This window comes from Alosa pseudoharengus, unplaced genomic scaffold (genome assembly GCF_046254945.1).
Source record: "Alosa pseudoharengus isolate Yale_2024_CS ecotype anadromous, Long Island Sound unplaced genomic scaffold, YU_APseudo_1.1 YU_APseudo_1.1_scf_24, whole genome shotgun sequence".
Classification (NCBI taxonomy): Eukaryota; Metazoa; Chordata; class Actinopteri; order Clupeiformes; family Clupeidae; genus Alosa; species Alosa pseudoharengus.
Window position 1 is genome coordinate 31,331,293 of NW_027468689.1, and position 10,000 is coordinate 31,341,292.

The 10,000-nt window shown below is 40.9% G+C and overlaps 1 protein-coding gene across 1 annotated transcript in view; it reads right to left on the reverse strand.

The window, feature by feature from the left end:
- pcdh9 (protocadherin 9) overlaps positions 1–10,000 on the reverse strand; it is a 222,119-nt gene that overhangs the window by 77,061 nt on the left and 135,058 nt on the right. The gene's annotated exons all lie outside the window — the stretch shown is intronic.

Sequence of the window (10,000 nt, forward strand, 5' to 3'; positions counted from 1 at the left end):
TCAACTGCCATATATAATTATATATACCATTTTCTCATGATAACAATGCATGAATCAATTATGTTGTTATCATTGTGAAATGTTATATACCAAAGACTCTGCGGCTAGTGTTAGAATTGAATTCATCTCAGAAAACGATGTATAATAGAGATGACTGTGTGCACCTCTGAGGATGCCAATGTAATTATCTCCATATGTGACAGGAAGTTTGCACACCCGGCACACATTACAAGCGGTGCAAGATGCGAGCTGCTAGCTTTGCAATCTGAGGAGGGTGGCTGATGTGGCTGATGAGCCTATGCATTTGTTGCCAAATCACCCCCGGGTCAAGCTCATTACACTTCCAGAAGGTTCTTACAATATGTAGTCAGACTTGGCACACCAAAATCACATCCCCTTTCACAGCAAAAAAAAACATTTGATAAGACTCCTCTTGGCTCATTTCAGCTTCCTCAAACAGGTTCTCTGCACAATGCATTATTGGAACATTGTCTGGCACACAGAACACATGGCATCCAATTGTGAAGTATAGGCACACCTATATACAACTTTATTTTACTTTGGCAACATATATGCTGTGTCTTGTTTCTCCAAGGACTTAAACTCTTAAGACTTCTTGCCTCATTGAGAAATATGTGTATACTACATAGCATGGCCCACACTAGTGCCGAGGCATGGGATTAGAGCCAAACCAAAATCAGCTCTAGTAAAATCATTAGAGTGGAGTACACTAGAGTATCACTGGTTAAAAGAGTATACTGCATGATATGCATTATATAAAGCAGCATACTAAACTTGATATAGTATGTGTGCAAGTGCAAGACAAACTTTAAAGGGACACCAGGCAACGTTTTCGTGTTAATTACTCATCTTCGTAAATCGGTATATGGTTAAAGGGACACCAGGCAAGCCTGATGCTTTTTCTCTAAGAAACTCCCCTTCGCTTGGTCTGAAGCTCTTTTCCTTTTCTTTGCATTTTCCGTCAAGGGTTTTCGCTGCTTTTTCGCCGGCTCTGCCATTATACACACGTTTGCAACAATCGCTAGCGTTTAGTTAGCCTGCCTCTGTGCTGTGGATGCAGGATGTAATTCATCTTTATTCGCACTGTAATGAGTCATTTAACCATATACCGATTTACGAAGATGAGTAATTAACGCGAAAACGTTGCCTGGTGTCCCTTTAAATGACTCATTACAGTGCGAATGAAGACTCTCTCGCCCGCCCCTACTGCCTGTAGGAAGAATATCCCGCTTGCAAGTTCAGTGTATCCTACCCGCCGACCGAAGCAGGATGAATTACATCCTGCATCCACAGCACAGAGGCAGGCTAACTAAACGCTAGCGATTGTTGCAAACGTGTGTATAATGGCAGAGCCGGCGAAAAAGCAGCGAAAACCCTTGACGGAAGATGCAAAGAAAAGGAAAAGAGCTTCAGACCAAGGAGGTTGTAGGCCATTATGCAAAGCAAGGTCCCTAAAATCTCATTACTGTGAACCGGACACACGGTTGTTTCCTCCTTTGTATGCAAATCTCGGACTTTAAAATAAATAAAACACAAGCAAACCTGAACAAAGACTGTGACACAAATACAGACTGTGACACAAACCACCCCATTGATCATCCCCTCCCCCCACATGTCATGGGACCATTTCAAATGGGAGATTTCGGTAGGAGCCTATTGTGAACAGTATTTGGCTCCAAGGAACAAGCACTTAATTATTAATATGGGTGCCAGATAAGCATGAGGGAGGCGCTAGATATCTGATAAAATGGGCCATTTTATTCCCCAGCCTAATTATAGGGTGGTAAAGGGGCTTGTAAAATAGCATCTGAACATGTTTTTGACAGACCAACGTTGCATACCTTCTTGTTAACATCAGAGAACAAGGCAACATACTCCATTCATCTATTCTGTCATCTTTAACAAGATGAACAAAATGGAAATGGATAACCTAAATTAATACTTTGTATAGTTTTTGTATTTGTACCAAAATCATGACATCTCTAAAATACTTTATCAGTCAAATTCTCCATTTGACTACATTCCTAGGGGGAGATGTGGTGGCAAAATGGATGTAGTGCCCTGACTAACTTCATGAATGCATTAACATTAACTTTAACCCTCCTATTGTGTTCACTTTATGTTTACTAGTTTTGTGTTCCTGGTGGCCGCTGCATTATAACTTGTTATAAATCCATAGTAACACACATATTATCATGTAATGTTGTGATAGACCTTTGTATCAACTTCTGTTCTATTGGATTTAACCAGTGTTGTACTTCCATTTGCTATTTATGCTATTTATGCTCACTGACCTGAGCTCATGCAAGTCAGAAAGGGGAAGATTCTATTGGAGAATGGTTCCATTGGGGGCTGGCATAGAAGCAAAGAGGGGGGGTGAGGGTGTGTTTGTGTGTGTGTTTTAATGTACAGAAGCACATAACATGTTATGCAGTCCATATGATCAATAATTATGTGCCTGGACTCAATTTTCTACATTGACCATTTTCTCACCCATTCATTTCTAATGGCTGGTCATTTTTGACCGGAAATACTGTACACATGGGTGTTCTAAAGTTAATTAAAACACTCAATGATGGTCAGAATAAGTTAACAATATTTTTTAGAGAAAAGAATTGTCAATCGGTCACATTTGACCGCGAGGAAGGACAACTCTGGTCTATGAACAATCTGGGGTCTATTTTTGGATGATAACGAGTGTTAACTACTGTAATCAAAGTAATTTTAACTCTGTAAGTGTACAGAGAGTTTGGTAATCAACTTGTAAGGATTTTCTTCTCACAAAATGACGGCAACCAAAATAATTTTAAGGTAATGCCCCGACTGCACAAATAGTCCTTTTTATACCCCTTCTGTACACTTCTGTACACAAAGTTAAAATGTCTGTATGGACCCTCTCCACACTATCCCAGAAGTGTAACGACATTTTCAGCCTTGTCAGTGGCTTAAAGTTGTGACAATGCTTGCCCCCAAGGATATCGCTATTTTGTTCATTTAGCATATTTATTCAAAACTACTCCCTTTAACATTGTTTTATTCCCCAATGAAAGCTTTCACCAATTATCATCCAAAAAATAGACCCTACTCCTTTAAGAGTAGGCTACACCAACTACAGTGGTTTCTTGCATGTCATTCTCTAAAGCAAAGGAATTGGTGTGGCTCTTGAAGGGAGACAAATGCACATCAGGACGGGCCATCAACCAACCTGGTAGCTGTATGACATGCCTGCCACAGATGGGAAGATGGGATTTCAATGGAGTTTAATTATAAGAGTAATTAAGATGTTGATAATGGGATTAATTAGTTACTTTGCCAAGAGGCTTGCACTGCTTGGAAACACATGAACTATAATCAACAGCAGTGAAAGACATTTGTCTGCACTCAAATGAAGGCTGCTAGGCTAGATAAAACCTGAAAATGTATGTGATTATTGTATATGTTTCCTACTTAGACACACATTGGTAATATCCAAAATGTCTTGACTGTAAGATGCTGTCCCACAAGCCACAGCCAGTCATTATGTTTCTGTATTTACATGATCACCTATTTCATGAGTATCTACAATTCTCAGATCAGTTCTCTCTTTGTTTGTGTGTGTGTGTGTGTGTGTGTGTGTGTGTGTGTGTGTGTGTGTGTGTGTGTGTGTGTTTGTGTGTGTTTGTGTGTGTGTGTGTGTGTGTGAGTGTGTGTGTGTGTGTGTGTGTGTGTACTGTGAAAGTGTAGCCTACTCATTTCATGGGCCATGAATGTTGTGTCCAGATCAAAGGCAGCAGAAGCCAAGTCTGTTTAATCTTTAATAACTGGCAACCACCACAAACCAGTGGTATTAAAATATGCATCAATAAATAAACAAGTTTAGACAGCAGACCAAAATTTACGGACAGATTTTTTGCGAGTCGACACAATGCATCAGATGCACTTAAATAATGAATGTTTCCTAATTATACCCTACAGTTATTCGATTATAAATTAAAGTGTTGTGATATGTGTGTTTACTTCATGGTGGATTAATACGGCTAATTATTCCTGCATTTGCTGAAAAAGCAAAGTGATAAAGATGGGGTTTTGCATATTGCACAATAATAGCAATAGGATCATTACCTAAACAGCTTATGAAAACATGAACACACACACACACACACACACACACACACACACACACACACACACACACACACACACACACACACACACAATCAGGCATACATACACACAGACACACACACACAATCAGGCATACATACACACAGACACACACATCACATTCACAAATACATTGCAGATCACAGATATCTATATACCAAGTAGAATGATCATTTATGTATTCTTACTGTAAATATTGACGTCTACATCAGTAAGCTATAGGAATAGGAGGAGAGCAAGTGGATTCTTTGACAAGTAATAAGGGGGAGAGAGAGAGAGAGAGAGAGAGAGAGAGAGAGAGAGAGAGAGAGAGAGAGAGAGAGAGAGACAGAGTCCATAACTTGCCTAATTGAAGCTGTAAACATAATTGACTAATATGCATAATTGCTCACTAATACATATGTATGACAGGGCTGTAACATGTGACTGGACTAGATATGGCTGACAATTTATGTCCCGTTGATGACAGGCTGTGGAAAGATAAAATACCACATGGAGAGATGAGAGTGGTTTCCACCCCCTTTTCCCAGCCCCATCATTTTGTCACCTGTACTGTCAGGCTTAATTCCACATGCAGTGGGCACTGTTATGAATCTGAGGGTGGGAGGGGAACATCAAATACTGTTGCAAACTGCTATAAAGCTGATAAAATGCTACAAGAAGCTTCTAGAAGCAAGATGGTTCTGCTGAAAATAGAACCCATGGTGATTCTCCTAGAGACTGGATTAATTGTTTTTCTTTCATCTGAAAGTTTATATGTTTGTATAATGGCGTGCGTGCAAGTGGGCTTAGTGTACAGGTGAAGACGCTGCATATAACACGAGTCTGTACACAATCTGCAACCCATGGCAGTTCTAGAAAGAATAAAGAATGATTTGTGCGAGAAGTCTTCATTTTAGGGGGGGGGGGTAGGTCTTTCTTTTTTCACAGGAAGCTTGGCTTTCATGTGAGTGGAACTCCCTCTCTCCCGCAGAGAAGTAGCCATTTTCTTTTTCTTTTTTAAAAATATGATGGAAAAGACAGGAAAAATTATTTTATGTGAGCTATTCCTTGAGCAGCAATAAGACTCCAACAGCACATTCTCTACACATCACATCTATCCTTAACCTCCCTGGCTCCTAGAAAAAATCCCAAATGAAAGAAATGAAAAGAGAGGCACAAACACTTGAGACATCAAAGGTTAACTCAGTCGTGGAAACAAATGAGGCTTTTGTTGTTCCCCTGTGGTTTGCACATATCAGGAAAAGAGAGGGAAAATATTGTTGACAAATTAATCTGCTCTGCCTGCATTCACTACAGCACACCATCTGAATTGAAAAACGGATAACAGCATAGGTAAAAAAATGATAAAGGAGGTGGGGTTAAGACAGGGCTCAAGAACCCAAAGCTGACAAGAGGAAATGGGCTGATTGACTCAAATAGGGGGGGCGTCTGACATGACAGGAAGTAGAGGTATATGTCCATGAAGATATTGTCACAAGCAAGCAAAAGAGAATAACTGCTCCTAGCCCCATATACCATATCCTTATTCTATTCTACTGATTTGTCCATAGGTTGAGTTTTGAGAGAGATATGTTTAGATTTACTTTACAATTTTTCTTTTTCTTGAAATAGTTCAACATGGAGGTTCAACATGTTCTGTATGTAACAACATTGCAATACAAATAAATAAATACTGTAGATAAATACATTTTCACCTCTTTCTTGTTTAAACTGCCGCTATTAAATAATTATGCTGGCTGCTGAACCAAGCTGACACTAAAAAGCTTTTTTAAAGCGATCTTCAAAGAAGCCCATCTCCATTGCACTTCAGAGCTGCATAACTTCCCAACTTCACTTTGACAGCAAATCCTCAATGAGATGGACCTTTTGATATCTTTAATTATTTTGAGACATGAAAGTGGATTATGTATTAACTTTTTCTCCCGCCAACCCCAGGCAGATGTGATCAATGGCTTCCCTGAAGCTGCAGAGGCAGTGGTAAGATATTAGCAGAGTCTCCTGTGAGGCTTTCTGTCTCCATGTCAACATGGAGTTATAACTGCAGGATACACTATGTGAATTAGTAGAGAGGGTATTCTGCTCTTTTTTGTTTGAATCATATTGACTGGCTATGCTAATACACAGTCCAACAGTGCAGCCGCAAATGTGTCTGACTTCTGTATGTTTAAATTAATTTTAATTAGCAGAGGGGATCTCGATTGCGACTAAACCTGTACCTGAAATGGCAGCTGTCCACTTGCTGGGTGACATTTTCATGTTAAGTCCGTCCAATGTCTGGTGTTGCTTTCGTCACCATGACACTGGAGCGGTTTGCTGTGTTAATTAATTGCCGAACCTAAGTGCTTGTACATACTGTAATCGGTGTGTTTGCCACCATCAATTCCAATGAAAAGGGCAATTAGCATGTTCCTTTTATGTTATCGCTTCAGAGTGTTCAAAGTTACATGAGAAACACTTAATAAGCCAGTAATTTATCACTGTGAATTACTACATGAATTTAAAAGCCAGTTTACATCAATCTGATAAGGCAAGACAAGGCAACATTACAATAATTAAAGATGGTCTGATCAAGGTGAGGTGAGTGAATCTACTGTAGTCATGTGTTTAGCCTATTTAATAACCTGTCTATCACATTGTCATAAATGATTATGCCATATGGCATAAATCCAGCAGCAATATATGTGTGAGTACAAAATACCCATTGGTCCCTGGCATTAGCCTACTCTATGATAATATACAGCGTATACATCTCTAAGTATAAAGACCAATTATGCTAATTATTTCACAGTAGACCAGACTTTTAATAATCTAAGCTAATTAACAAGCAAAATAAGTGCTCATCTCAGGAGTTTAAATCAAATAATTTAGTTCAGCCATTGTTAGTTAGACTGTTGATGGTCTGTCATACTTCATTAGTTTGTGGTGGTCTGGGTTTCAGCCATGATAAGTCTGACAGATAAGACCCAAACACAACTGTGATACACACAACTGGGAGCCACTATTCCAACTGTTTGCTTCTGGCCTACAAATTACCTTTTGACAAAAAGAGAAAAATCAAAAATGTGTGAGTATTATTGGTCAAAGTATATTTGGTTTAAAGTCAAATTGAACTGTGTTAACTTGTCATACTAGGCTAATTATAAAGTCCCTGCCATGCTGAAAATAACTTGTGGGAATGAAGTAGTTCTTGGATCTATTGGACTGTGGAGAGTGCAACCTGTAATGGTCAGTGTAATCTGTCAGTGTAATCTCAAATGAGTCACTGCAGCAACAACTACACTTGATATAATGTATACTGAAAATAATTCCTTAAAGAAATGATCAAAATACAGACAACAAACTACAACAACAAAGAACAAACTATATCAAAGAACACTGTCAAAGCCCTACAAAACTTAAACAGCATAAAACAAATCACAGACGCAAGGAGCAAGACAAACTGAACAGAACAGCATGCAAACTGGCAAAGGAAAAACCCATTAGCAAACACCTTTCACATGTTGGAACGAGACACAACATAGCATTGGGAGGATGTGCAATCAGCTGCGTAGCATCCTGGACAGTGGCCCTTCTCTTTTCTGTGCTTTCATGTCATCCTGACCCCAGGCTGAGCTCTCCCACTGTGCTAAACGGGTCTGCATTCGGCTGCCAATGTGCTTTTTTCTTTTCTTTCTTTTTTGCATGGTAAAGGCAGCAATCTCACTCTCATTAGCGGCCATTTTGTTTGCTGTCACCATGGCAATGCGCAGCAGGCAACGGGTGGCTACAAAAGCCTTGCGGAGAGCAGGGGTAATGGCTGGGTTATGGTCCTCACGGGCAGACACCTTTCAGAAACAATGCAGTCAGGCTGCAGCGCTTTGGTCTTTGAAAGGATTAATTGTTTGGTATTAAACAGCATGTGTAATGAAACATAAGGCCACTTTTTTTTTTTTTTGGTGGGGTCCGGAGGGGGTGGGGGGGGGGGTACTAAAAAATTAAATATCAAAATCATGTCAAGACGATTGGATTGGTGTGGTGAGATCTAACACATCGTGTTTCTAATTTGTTCATAGGGCTTCAGACAGCATGCGTGCACACTTAAAAACCCACACACCCAGACACACGCACACACACACACACACACACACACACACACACACACACACACACACACACACCCACACACACACAATCTGCTCAAACAGACTGTAACCTAAGGCAATGAAAGCCAACTCTCCGGGACCTGCTCCCATCGCGATGGCAATGTGATGGGGAGGGGAATAGAAGTGGGCCATTGGAGCAGTCCCAGCTGAAATCTGCCATGAACACCTCTGAGATATGCATGTAAGTGTGTGTGTGTGTGTGTGTGTGTGTGTGTGTGTGTGTGTGTGTGTGTGTGTGTGTGTCTGGGGAGTGGTGATGATGGTGTGGTGGGGCATCAGTGAAATCATTCCCAAATAAGGCAGGAGAAGCAGATCGAGGAGGGAGGAAGCTAGCACCCAGCCAAAGCACCCTTCCCACCCCGGAGGCACCTGGCTAACAGGACTCCATTATGGCCCTGGCAACACACACTTAAACAGCCCAAGGGGAACGGCGCTTGTGACCTGCCCCCCATCTTCCTCTGGAATCTCCATAGAAATGAACCAAATGGCAAAGCCTTTGACACACATCAATAAGAAAGCTAATACATAAACATATGTGGTTGTTTTCTTCCACCAAATTGTCATTCCTGGCATGATGTTTTTTGATGAGAACCTGAGGAAGGACTAGTCACTGGGGAGACCCTTAGAATTGTCCCCCCATCCTTCACCTCCGTGACTTCCCTTGGCCTTGACCCTTTCCTCCCTCTCTCCTTCCGCCCATTTATTGGATTTATTACACGGCTCTTCAGAGTGCTGCAGGAAGTTCCATTCACATGAATGGACCTTCCCAACGTTCGGGCCTATGTTAAATCTATATAAATCACCGGCAAAGTATATAATCACCGCTGTCAATGGCAACGGGTTGATTAACGTCTTTCATATCCCTCCGCAAGAATTCCGTTCGCTTATTGCAATGGAATTTCATTGAAAGGGAAAGTAAGCTAGTAAGACGTTGCCACGCAACACCTGAAACTGTCAAGTTCTATCTGTGTGGCAAACTATTTATTTTGTCAGCGGAAGACACGAAACGGTAGCAAAATCATTTTTAAAGATTAATTGTGTTAGGTTTCTTTTCTAATTTTGGCAAGTAGCCGTGTAATAAGCGGGATAATGTATTGTCCGCTATTCTCCGCTGCGCGTCGGGGTTCTATACATACATTATCCCTTACTTAATTTAGTCAGTGGCCAGAAGCAAACAGATCCTCCTCAGGTGGTGTTAAAGGTTTTCCTGGGAGTTGGGAGAATGGAGTGCAGCAAAGATGAGTCAGCTGCTAAGACAATCGAGTCTGAAGCAGTAGAAAATAGCCAATCAGGAGAGTCGATGGCATGTCACTTCCTCCTCCAGACGGCACTACCTACGTCTATGGTGGACATCAACCAGAGGAGGTATTCTCCACTTACACAGTACACCACACAAAAAAAAGGTGGTCCAAAAACATACCATTCTTTTCAAGGGAGATTCTTGAATGTATGTTATTTGTTTATGCAATGCCTAAGTGTTTTCATGATCTGTTATCATAATGTGTGCTTTGGTTTGGGTCTTTGATATCAGTGTTTGTATGTGTGTGTGTGTGTGTGTGTGTGTGTGTGTGTGTTCGCGCGCGTGTGTGTGTGTGTGTGTGTGTGTGTGTGTGTGTGTGTGTGTGTGTGTGTGTGTGTGTGTGTGTGTGTGTATGTGTGTGCATGTGTGTGTGTGCATGTATGTATGTCAG